Raw genomic sequence first — 12,627 nt, forward strand, 5'->3', positions numbered from 1 at the left:
TCCAGTGTCCGTGAGTGCAGCCTGCTTTGCTCGAAGTGAACTGCACAGTGCCTGTGGCTTTGCTTTGGGCACCTGATGTGTGGAACTTTTGCTTCTGAAAGCACCAAGTTCTACAGATTCTAAGCAGCTGAAGAATTTATGATGATTTCAATACCAAAAGCAAATTATTTTTATTGTTCGAGGTCATATAGAAAATATGTGAATGTAAATTTTCTTCTTGCTGTTTTTTTTTTTAGACGTTTGATGTTCCTTACTGCTGTATTGAAAGTGCTGTTCCAAGGGTCTTAGCTGTTTGAGAGCAGGTTTGCAGTGACAGTCTTAAGCCTGACAGCACAGTTGCGTCGGTTTAGTTGGTTCTCGGTATTCCGTGGTATTAGAAGCGCAGCTGCCAACCTCTTGATGTAATCTGGTATCTTAATTTTGCCCCTCAGCATTGAAGGTGGGATGGGTTTGTTTCATCCCAGAAGTATGCCATATTACAATATCTATTCCTCTTATATAAAATGCCTCTGCTCGAGGTATTTCCTCTGGTTTTGACTGAGATAACAGGAAATTGACAAACATGTTATACTACTTCCTTCCTGTTATCCATTTTTTTTTAAAGATCTCTATTCATTTTTCCCTGTTTTATCTGTTGTTGTAGTCAAACAGACATACATCTTCCTTGTTTAAAGAAGATTTTGAAGTAACTGATGGTTTAATTAATGTCCTGGGGTGTGAATTTGTGACAGTAATTCCACTATGAGCTAATATTTTAATGTGTCTGTGACTCACATGTCAGCAGAATGTCTAGAGCAGTGGTTCTCAACCTTCCTATTGCTGTGACCCTTTAAGACAGTTTCTCATGGTGTGGTGACCCCCAACATAAAATTATTTCATTGTTATTTCATAACTGTAATTTTGCTACTGCTATGAATAGTAATCTAAATATCTGATATGCAACCTCTTTGAAAAGCTCATTTCAACCCCCAATGAGGTCACAACCCACAGGTTGAGAACCACTGGACTAGACCCTCCAAGACTAAATGGATGACCAAAAACCCTCCCTACAATCTCTGCAAAGTTGTGATACTCTGGTGCCCCCCCCCCCCAGCTGCTGCCTTCTCCTAGAGGCTGTTTCCTCTTCTCAGGCAAAAAAAAGCCTGTTGCTCCCCTGCCCTCACGTCAGCAGCTTAGCCTCTGTTGACCTTCCTCCCTGAGTGACCTTTCCACATATTCCCTGGTGGCTGGGCTGCAGCCCAGTCTTGGCCCACGCGCTTACCAAACGTTTCCCTACGGCTGTTTCGCTGTGGGCAATGTGGACTTTACTCAGTAAGATTTGATAATGATAATAATGCTTTTAGTAACACAGTTTTCTTCAAAGTTCTCAAACTTTCGACTCTTTAAATAATGCACACTAAACTTGTAGGTTCCGCAGACATTAACAGTGAAAGCAGGCAGCTAGCCTCAGTGCAGACATCTTCAGGAGTGTGGTTGGTTACCTAGTAAATGCAATTAATAGGTTATTAATTCACCTTAAAACTCAAAAATTCGCCTGTCAGTGGTGGCACATGCCTTTAATCCCAGCACTTGGGAGGCAGAGGCAGGCAGATCTCTATGAGTTCGAGGCCAGCCTGATCTACAGAGGGAGTTCCACGAAAGGCACCAAAGTTACACTGAGAAACCCTGTTTTCAAAAACAAACAAACAACAAAAAAAAACCCCAAGAATCTGTAACAAGACTGAGTGGCTGTTTCCTGTAGAGTCGGTACTGAACGTTTTAGTGAAGCCATAAACCTTTTGTTGCATGAGCTGTGGTTCCCTTTTGTTAACTCCTAAAAAATACAAAAACCATTCTTCATTCATACGATCAGCTAAAATGGCTCCCAAGCTCCAGCTGGCTGCCTTCTGATTTAGAACCAAAGCCATGGCATTTTGTACAGAGTAAACAACCACAAAGACACCAAACTCACGCAACACACACAAACTTTTTATAACGACACTTCTCGACAGGAATTTCATTTGAAGCTCAGTGTCTCAGAGTAACAGTGTCAAGGGACAGAGGACTTAGAGTCAAATGCTTCAAAGAACCGGATGTGCTGGTACGAGCCTGTGATTCCAGCACTCAGGAGGCGGAGGCAAGTGGCTGGGAGGACTTGGAGGGAGGAAGATAGCAAAACAGACTGGCCTGCTATTTATAGACCTTTAGTTTCATACCTTTCTTAGAATAGCTAGGTTACTTCAGAAAACATCCTGGCTTTTTGAGAAATGGCCAGGAACTGTGCCCACATAGTTCACATTGCAGAGCCTGCTTATGCTGCTGTGATCAGGACACATCCAACACATGTTGGTGTGTCTAGGAACAAGTTTAGCCTTTACACCCCTGGAAGGGATGTAACAATAATTATATGGCAAACTGCCAAAAAGAGCAGCAGGTTTTAAGCATTTCAAAGGTTTTTAATATTTCTTTCTTAACCCTATACCTTCAAGGTTTCATATTCCTCACATTAAAGGTAAACAATTTAATATATTTGTAAATACTAAGTATATAAGTGAAATATGGAAAATATTTCATTTATATAGATGGACTTGATTATTGCTTTTTTCACACAGCATTGGATTCTGGTGCATGTTGCCCCACAGTGTGTCTCCACCACATTTTACCAGCACTTTGAAGGAAATAGGCCTTGCCTTCCGGTCATGAACAGAGCTACAGGAAGCAATACCAGCCATGTCTCTTTATAGCTGACATCACATTTCTTTGGGGTAGATAATATACCCAGTAGCAGAAGTTCTTGGTCTGGGGGCACTAAGTCACTTCTGATAGCCTTTGAACGACTGCACCAGTCTAGATTCTGCCCTGAGCTTTTTATCGGAAAGAATTTTGTAGTGCAGTAGTTACAGAGCGTGTTGTTTTTTTAGCACTCCTGGTTATGACTAGGTGGCAGCCCCCGAGACGACATAGGGTATGAATGCCTTTTGAGAAAGGCTGTTAGCAGGACAGGAAGAGGGAGGCTGATCTGAACTGTGTATCTTCTAAGTCTATGTCCAGATGACTAGGCATCATAAATGGTCTGTTTGCAATTTATATTTCTACCTCTCTGAGTACTTAAGGTTACACCATATTTAAAACATACATGATGCTTATTGGGCCAAGAGATGGCTTAACAGGTAAGCAAACCTCTTGACCTGAGTTGGAAACCCAGGCCTCATTTCAAAAGGAGAGAACCAACTCTAGCTGCCTTTGGCTTCTACATGTACACTCCCCCTCTCTCACAAATAATAATTTAATATATTAAATAGATAATGCTTACTATGCATTAAATACCATTACATATGTTTTACAAATACCAGCTTATTTAATGCACATAACGATCCCATAAGGGGTAAATTCTGTCCTCATTTCCATATTGAGGTGGTTGAAACACAGAGAGATTAAATTAACTAAACATAGTTATTTTTTAGTTTCAGTTGCTTACAAATTAAGGAATATGGAAAATTAGTGAAAAGGCAGTGAAAGTGAGTTATATAGTATGGATTATTTCATAGTTCCTCACAAAGGCTGATATTTCATGTTTCTGACTTTCAACTTTGGAATACCAGTATGTGCATGTATTAGCACGCTTAACTTTTATAGTACTAAGAATTTGTGCTATAAAAAATAAAATGCAAAGGTAGTAATAATCTCTATAAAATGCTATGTTTGGTACTCAGCACACCTAGAATGCAAATTTTGACAGTTCTTACTGATTTAGATGAGGACAGAGATGTGCAATAGGAGACAGAACAGCTTCCAGTAAAGACCACACTTGGCTTTTTGGAAAAAAGTTCCTAACAGCCCTTTGCTTTGGGGTTTTTTCCCAATTCAGATAAAAGATGAATGTGGAAAGTAGAGCTGTGTAGCGTGTTCCTTTTCTGTGAAATTAGTCAACTCACCTGACACCTCGCCTACAAAGGCTTCTTCACCTTAGCTTTCTGGACCTTTCCCCTGGATCAGGGTGGGGTCCTTTGAATAACAGATACTTATCAGCAGTCTTTTCTTCTCTTCCCATTTGCTGAACAAAACACAGAAACAGTATCCATTGCTACTCCAGCAGTTTGAGGTGGACAACTTGAAAGCTACAAATAATGCACGTTTTTTACTCAGGAGATAGCAGGCCAGGCTTCTCCGAGCCTTCGGTGAACGTCAGACAAGCCTTACGTGTCACCGCGGGCAGGACAGCAAGCCTTGCTCTTAGGGTGTGGATTAGCTCTCTTGCAAGCGTCCTGAAGCACAGACTCTCCCCTTAGAACTTCGAGTTGGGGTTAGGGATGAAGTTCAGGAAGGTCGTGGTGGGCATGTATGAAGGTCTGCGTACAGTCCCCAGCACTGAGTAAATTAGGCATGGTGGCTCACACCTGTCACCCGCCTCAAGAGATGGAGGCAGAAGGCTCAGAGCCAAGGTCATCCTCAGCTATATAGCAAGTTTGAAGCCAGCCTGAGCTACATGAGACCATGTCTCAAAACGTATAAAGTATTACAAATTTCCTTTTGCCTAGAAAGCAGCGTTGGTAGCAGATTTGTGAATTCAGAGCTGGAATAGCATACACAATTAAAATATTTCATTTCACATATTGTGACTAGATAACAGAGATGGTTATGAAGGACAGTTCTGTGGTGTGTGCAGAAGAGGCCTCAGCCGTTAATGATCAGCCAGAGGTAAAGAACCATGATGTGATGATCCCAAGTGGTCCAGGGTTGAGACCCGTGTTGACGTGGAATGCTTCCTTAGAGGTTAATTCAGTTCAAGTTCAGGAGTTTAAAAGCTTCAAGGCTAAGCGCATGGAGCGGATGATAGGGGCTTCTGTGCAAACGTATCAAAAACCACAGATGGCCCCCTGGGCTCCAGAGTTTCTTATCTTCAGGTGAAGCTCTGGTGTGCACTCCTCGCCAGAGGTTACCTCCCTTCTGTTGGTGGAGATTGGGGCAGGGAGGAGCTGCCTGCCTCTGCAGATGTTGACATCCAAAGACAAACAAGCCCAAACTATATCATGCGGGAGGAAATGTTGGCCCCAGAAGCCTAAATCTTGTGTGTGTTTTGGGATGCTTACCTGGTGGATTAACTGCCTTTTGGATCCGATGTGTCTGTGAGTAAAAGCTGCCTCCGTATTTTTCATATTCTGAAAATGCTACTGGTTATTAATTGAATGGCAAGTAGGAGACAAAGAAACATGGTCAGATGTTGCCAGAGCAGCTGTGCTGGGTGTAGCGCTGGACGTGTGTGATCTCCACCTTCAAGATGTCTGCTGCTCACCGGCCTCCTTTTGGTGGTGACAGTCCCCATGCCTTTTCATTCCATTCTTAGCACTAAAGCCACGACAGTCCCAGTGTGGTACAGTATCTGGTTTTTTTAGTTCCTCTGAATTTTGGTAAATTTTTTGTCTAAGGTGTAGCGTAGCCCTATGTGTTACAACTAGTTAGTCTTGGTTAAAAGTTAATTATTTCGCTGGGCAGCAGTGGCGCACGCCTTTAATCCCAGCACTCAGGAGACAGAGGCAGGCGGATGGATCTCTGTGAGTTCAAGGCCAGCCTGGTCTACAGAGCGAGTTCCAGGACAGGCACCAAAACTACACAGAGAAACCCTGTCTCCAAAAACAACAACAAAAAAAGTGAATTATTTCACGTAGAAACATGTTAACTTTTTTGAGAGCTCAAGCATGTCTGTGGTCTGGCTTCGTTTGTCACTGCCTGGGTTGCCGCTGCGCAGTGCGGATTGGCATTGTTCCCACTCTTAGAGGCCGCTGCTCAGCAGCCAACATGTGTTTCCAGTGAATCCCCAAAGTATTGTTTGTAAAGTGAAATTTTGAGAGAGATTTTCAATGTAAGTGTTTCATTAAATCTGCATTTACTGTAATTCCAGGCTCTGCCTCCCCATAACCCAGGTTTTCCTGAGTATCTAGACTTTTCCATGGGACTGTTTTGTCCAGAGCGCCCTCCTTTAAAGAAATGACAACCCTTTTTAGGCACAGAGTCTATACTTTCACTCACTGTTGGCCATGGAGTCCCGGGGCTGAGCTAACTAAGACCTCAGTCATGTTGTCTGCCAACGACGATTCTAACAATGACGTGTTCGGGTGCTTCATTTTAAGTTCCCTTCTTATTTAAATAAGGTAGTCGGGTATTTTACTTGATTGTCTCCTAAATGTGCATGATTTACAGACGTCTGATTCTTGTTGAGTGTGCCGAGCTTGATCTGGTGGCTTGTAGAGGAAAGCGGTTGTTTCTAAAAAGGTGGCTGAAGATCCAGCAGAGAGCGCGGCACTGAAGAGGGCCAGAGAATTGTGTGCGGCTCCAGGAGGCGCTGGGGGCCTGGTGTGCGCGCCTGCCAGAGTTGGTTTCTGGTAGCTAGGAGTCTGGATTGTGCTTCCTGTTTATTCATACATCAAAAGGAAAAAAAAAATGACTGTCCCCCAACCAAATCACTGTCAGAAGGCAGGAAGGAATCGTGACTTCTAACGCTGAGAGAAGATGCCATCAAGCAGTGGATGGCAGCCTTTCTGTTGTGCCGGACGTTGGGAGCGCTACGATAACATTATAATAATTGGTGATGGTAGAAACACTAATAACAATATTCACACAGCGGTTCCTGCGCTCTACTTGAGTTGAGTTCTGTGACTGCCCAGTGCCCCTCCCAGGCTGCTGCTGCTCTCAAAGCTCCGTTAATCCTCGTCACAAAGCCCATTTAGCAGATGAAGAAACACGGTTAAGTAGTTTGTGCAGAATTATACAACCAGGGCCTGCCAGGTAGACGCTCAGCAGGAAAGACACTTGCCACCAAGCCTGTCCATCTGAGTTCCATCCCCTGGACACTGGTGGAAAGAGAGGAAAGATCAAAAGATCGTACAACCAGTGGATAGTGGCACTGGGGTTCACATTCTTAATTAACCACTGTGGTCACCTGAGTCACAGCTTTCAACACCAGCCAGCTCCGACTCCTTAGAACCTGTGACTACTGTCACATTAGGCGGAGGGTCACATTAGGCAGAGGGTCACATTAGGTAGAGGGTCACATTAGGCAGAGGGTCACATTAGGCAGAGGGTCACATTAGGTAGAGGGTCACATTAGGCAGAGGGTCACATTAGGAAGAGGGACTTTGCAGACAGGCGCTTGAGAGGATTATCCAGTTGGGTCTTAAGCATTGATTATAAGTTCCTTATTTAAAAAAAGAAAGAAAAAAATGAGCCAGAGAAAGCTCTGTCGGCAGAAGTCCGCAGTGTGACAGGAGAGGCAGAGAAGATGTTTCAGATGCGAGCTGCTGGCTTTCAGCATAGCAGAAGCAGCTCAGAGTAAGAAATGCAGCTGCAGCAGCTGGAAGGCAAGGGCATATAGACTTTCCTCTGGAGCCTGCAAAGCGAAGGAGCGTGACCTTGCAGACACCTTAGGACAGTCAGCAGAGCCATCCCATGCTATGACCTCCAGAACTGGAAGGTCGCGTGTGGAAGGAAGGTGGGTTAAGCTTTAAGTTTACGGTAGCTTGTTAGAGCTTCCAGAAAGCTTCTACGGCTGGCCTCCACGTTAAGGAGAAAGACCGTGGGAGACTTCCTACCACAAACAAACCTCCTGAGAATCCACAGGGAATGAACTCCAGTACTAATCCTTCAGTGGCCCAGCCTCAGGTCACATGCTCCATCCTCTTGGTTCTTGTCTCTTCAGATTAAAGATTACTCAGAGCTGATCTTGGGATGCACCTGTTCCCTATTCAGACATGCCTGGATCGTAAGAAATATCAGGCAGGAGAGATGCTTTCCTCAGGCTTAAGGGATAGAGGAAAGCTAAAGAGAATGAGCGTTGGGGTTTCTGCTGCATCTAGGGATTTTTATTTTTCAGTTAGTCTTCGTATCTGACCCCTCATATTTGTGATTACCCTCATCTTGGCAAAAAAAGAAATAAAATTCAGAAACGTTAAGCAATGAGCACAAGGTCAGAAGCACAGTAAATCAGATTAAGATTCAGACTTTAACGTCAAGATCTGTAAACTACACTGAAGGTCACTGCCACCACTCCAGACTGCCTTCCTTAGGTGGGGCGCTGTGTACGGTGTCCCCAGGAAAGTACTGCATTGCTAAATCACCCCTGACCTGGTGTACCATGTGCAGGCTGGGCAGGCTCCTGGATTGCCCTGGAGGTCTGCATTCCTGCCATATGACTCTTACTGTGGACTTAGTTCCATGGTCAGTTTAGTTTTCTCTACTCTTGCATGCAAGTGTTCACACCAAATCATCAACAAAACTCCAGAGCTAATTTGAAAGGTAATTCTCTAGAGCAAAGGTCTGGAACCCATAGTCAAAACCTGTTTATAAATTTTTATGTTCTTAGGTGCTAATGTGTAAATACAAAAAAAGCAAAGTTAAAAAATAGAAATGGAGGGCTGGAGAGACGGCTCAGAGATTAAGAGCTGCTCTTCCAGAGGTCCTGGGTCGGTCCCCAGTACGGTGGCTCACAGCTGTCAGTAACTTCGGTTCCAAGGGATCTGACACCCTCCTTTGGACTCCTCAGGTACCAGGTATGCACACAGTGCACAGACATGAATGCAGGCCAAACACTGATACACAGTAAACTTTTTGAAAAAGAAACAGAGAAAAAGAAACAGAGAAACCGAGCCTGGTGACTCATACCTGTAATTCCAGTCATGTAATTCCAGGACATGGAGACAGAATGATTAGAAGTTCAGGGTCATCCTCGTCTGCAGCATAGTGTCATGGTAAGCCAGGAGTACATGAACTAATACCTCAAAAAGGAAAGGAGGGGGAGGGAGGTGTCAGGACAGCGGGAATGTCAGAACAAAGCAGCGGCCGACGGTCTCAGGGCACAGTTACTCGTATTTCACAGTGGTCTTTCATCAAGTCATCATTTTAAACAACAAAACAAACAAACAACTGAAGAAACCACAGTTCTGTTTAAGAACGGACTTGGCCCAGTTAGAGACACTTTGTTTTAATCCTCATTTTTACTTCCTTTCCTCTTCACTGGCTTCTCTTTCCCTTCCTTCACTGGCAGCTTGGTAACTTACTACTTTTTAAAGGGTTTTTGTAGAAATGGAAAGGAACTTTTAAATATGCTTGGGGTGTAGAGAGTAGAAGTCTGTTCTTGCAGTCTGATGGCAAGTATATAAATGTAGAAGGAAACCCAGCTGTCAGAGGTTGGTCTTGGAAAGCTTAGTTTTGCATAGTAGTATTTTGATGACTGAATTATTTTACTAGTGATCAACAGTTGGGAAGCTTTTTCTGTCAGATATCAAAGTGTGTGTGTGTGTGTGTGTGTGTGTGTGTGTGTGTGTGTGTGATATTCTAATATCTTGCAGACTATGTATATACAACCAGTGGCACAATTACCACAACTACTAAGCTGTCATGGAATATGAATGCAATGAATAGACAGCATTTAAACAGGAATGTATCTGTGTTTCAGAACTTCATGGTATACACTGAAAATTAAATCTCTCTTATTTTCACATTGTGTAATTTTTTTTTCTTAAAAGTAAAAGCTATTTTTAGCTCACACATGGCAAAAACGGGTGACAGGTCAAATATGGGTGTTGGCAGTGGTTTGCGACCATGCACGAGGTGACCTGCCTGGGGACAAGGTCACTCTTAGCATTTACATTTTAAAATGCATCACTAGACTCTTTGTGTATGTGTGTTCACGGGTGTGCAGGTTCCTGGGCATGGGGGCAGGGGACAGGTCTGCCTGGAGTGTTGTTCCTCAAGAAACTTGTTTTTTGAGACAGCTTCTCACTAGCTTAGAACTCATAGGCTAGCTGATCATCAGGCTCCAGGGGTCCAGCTCTCTCTGTCTCCCCCCCCCCCCCCCCAACGCGGGGAGCATGCAGCACCATGCCAGGCTTTCTAATGGGCTCTGGGAGTTGACTCACCCTCATGCCCACATGGCAAGCCCACATGGCCAGCACTTCCCCGACTGAGTTACCTCCCTAGCCCCAGATAGTCTTTCTATTTCAAGTCTGGGCTTTGAAGGATTTTAACTCTCAAAAAAGACTGTTTAAAAAGTATATGTGACATAAACACTTACCATGAAGATGACAGTTGGCCATCCACCTAAGAATCATTATTCCCACCCTCTTTGTGGGCGGAGCATCGTCCACATTTTGTTTCTGTACCTAGATGTGGTGTACTTCAGAGAAGGTCGCTTTCTTCCTCTCAAGCTCAGAGGCGAAACTTTATTGGTTTCATCCAGATATGTTTCTGTTTGTTTTGCTGTGCTTGGCTTGGAAATGACAGTTCTAAGTAGCAGGACACTGTGGGGAGACCAGGGTATGCAGTAGAGTGCCCTTAGAACTGGAAAATGACCTTTGATGACGAGCATCACAATACCTAACAAATACTATGAGCTTTGCTCAATGTCATACTGGCTAATCCACATTACTGTATTGCCAACTTCTCCAGGAAAATAGTTGCACATGTAAAAGAATCTTTATGTATTTATTAAAATTATTATCTGAATTCAGTTGTAGGAAAATTAAATTTTTGTTATGTCAGCATGAAATTATAAGCTTCTTGGGGGGAAATGACTGCTGTTTATTCTTTTTTCCTTATAAAATGTTTTAAGAAGTAATAGAATGGGGCCGAAGAGATGGCTCAGCAGTTAAGAGCACTGACTGATCTTCCAGAGGACCCGGGTTCAATTCCCAGCACCTACATGGTGACTCACAACTATCCGTATCCAGTTCCAGGGGGTCTGATGCCCTCTTCTGACTTCTACAGGCACTTCATGCATGTGGTACACTAACACATTCAGGCAAACACTTACACACATAAAATTAAAAAAAAAAAATCTCAAAAGAAAAGGGCATAATAGAAACAGTCAGGAAACTCTCTGCCAGTGACCACAGAAGTTTTTGAAAGTGGAAATCTGAAAGTGTAGGTGTTGAAAAGTCTGGTTTGTATCCCCTAAACTCCTTTCTTATCATGCAATCTGTTCACCAGCCTGGTTGGGGTCTAACTGTTGAACTACACTGGCTTCCTAACAGTCACTATTAATTTTTAAGGTTCTCAAATTTCTCCTTTGACCTCTCTGATTCTGTTGCTCACTTTGTCTCTGAAACTTATGTCCCTAGTGTTTTTAAGTGTGTCTCTGTCTTTCCTCAATGACCATTTCCCAGGCTCCTTTGCTCTGTTCTTTCTGCACTTTCCTGTCTGACATAAGTGAGTATTGATGTGTCTAAGTAGCAGTCATGAGGATGCAAGTTCACGTCTCTGACTGTCCAGTAGACCTGTGTCTCTGTAAAGCAAAGCTTGTAGTTAGGGTTGACTGTCCTGTAGACGTCTGTCTCTGTAAAGCAAAGCTTGTAGTTAGGGTTGACTGTCCAGTAGACGTCTTTCTATGTAAAGCCTGTAGTTAGGGTTGACTGTCCAGTAGATGTCTTTCTATGTAAAGCCTGTAGTTAGGGTTGACTGTCCAGTAGATGTCTTTCTCTGTAGACCAAAGCTTGTAGTTAGGGTTGACTGTCCAGTTGACATCTTTCTCTGTAAAGCCTGTAGTTAGGGTTGACTGTCCAGTAGACATCTTTCTCTGTAAAGCAAAGCCTGTAGTTAGGGTTGACTGTCCAGTAGACGTCTTTCTCTGTAGACCAAAGCTTGTAGTTAGGGTTGACTGTCCAGTAGACATCTTTCTCTGTAAAGCCTGTAGTTAGGGTTGACTGTCCAGTAGACGTCTTTCTATGTAAAGCCTGTAGTTAGGGTTGATTGTCCAGTAGACATCTTTCTCTGTAAAGCAAAGCCTGTAGTTAGGGTTGACTGTCCAGTAGACATCTTTCTCTGTAGAGCAAAGCCTGTAGTTCGGGTTGAACAGCCCCTCCTTCCACTGCCCCCTCTGACAGGGCTCCTCTGTAGCACCCCCGCTGTGCCCTTGAATCCCCTGCCTCTCCCTAGTACTGGGGTTGCAGATGGGCGCAGCTACACCTGGCTGGACTGCACGTCTTCTGACGGGTGACGGTTCCCAGTTGTTGTTCTAAGTAGATAGATAGATAGATAGATAGATAGATAGATAGATAGATAGATAGATAGATAGAGATAGATAGATAGATAGATAGATAGATAGATATTGCATTGCAACCTTCATTTACTTTGTTCGATGTGTTGTTTCTTTGTGACAAAGTCTCACTGTATAGTACTGGCTGGCCTCAAATTGACAGAGATCGCCTGTTCTGGCCTTTCAAGTGCTGGGATTAAAGGCATGCGCCACCAGGCCTGGCTCTGATTATTTTGAAACCAGGTCTCATTAAGTTGTGTGGGTTCCCCCTGAAACTCTCTGTGTAGCCCAGGCGGGCCTCAAACTCGCTATCCTTTGCCTCAGCCTCCTGAGTGTGTGCTTACAGACACCTGGCCTGAATTGTGATTCCTCTCATGCTATTACTAAGACATATCATTATGTGTGTGCCTTTGAAAACATGTTTTAGTCAGTACTGTGTAGGTATTCTGGTCTCTGTGTCTTGGCATGCTATGTAAATATCTCCATTGTATAAATTCTGTTGGTAGAATTGTTGAGTACAGTATATGTGCATCTAAAAGCTTGGTGGACATTGTGAACGACTTTCTAAGATCTTACAGCAATTTACAGTTATCACTAGAGCTTTACAAGGGTCTCGAATGCCC

General features: G+C 43.6%; 1 protein-coding gene across 5 annotated transcripts in view; it reads left to right on the plus strand.

Moving 5' to 3' along the window:
• Trak2 (trafficking kinesin protein 2) overlaps positions 1-12,627 on the plus strand; it is a 65,179-nt gene that overhangs the window by 17,780 nt on the left and 34,772 nt on the right. The window contains exon 1 of one of the 5 annotated variants that reach the window (XM_037210386.1): positions 4,971-5,105. The exons of the other annotated variants lie outside the window; for them this stretch is intronic. The gene's annotated coding sequence lies outside the window, so the exon portion shown is untranslated. Of the gene's footprint in view, positions 1-4,970; positions 5,106-12,627 lie in introns of those variants that run through there. 5 annotated transcript variants of the gene reach the window in all.

The sequence above is a fragment of the Peromyscus leucopus genome, chromosome 13 (genome assembly GCF_004664715.2).
Source record: "Peromyscus leucopus breed LL Stock chromosome 13, UCI_PerLeu_2.1, whole genome shotgun sequence".
NCBI lineage: Eukaryota > Metazoa > Chordata > Mammalia > Rodentia > Cricetidae > Peromyscus > Peromyscus leucopus.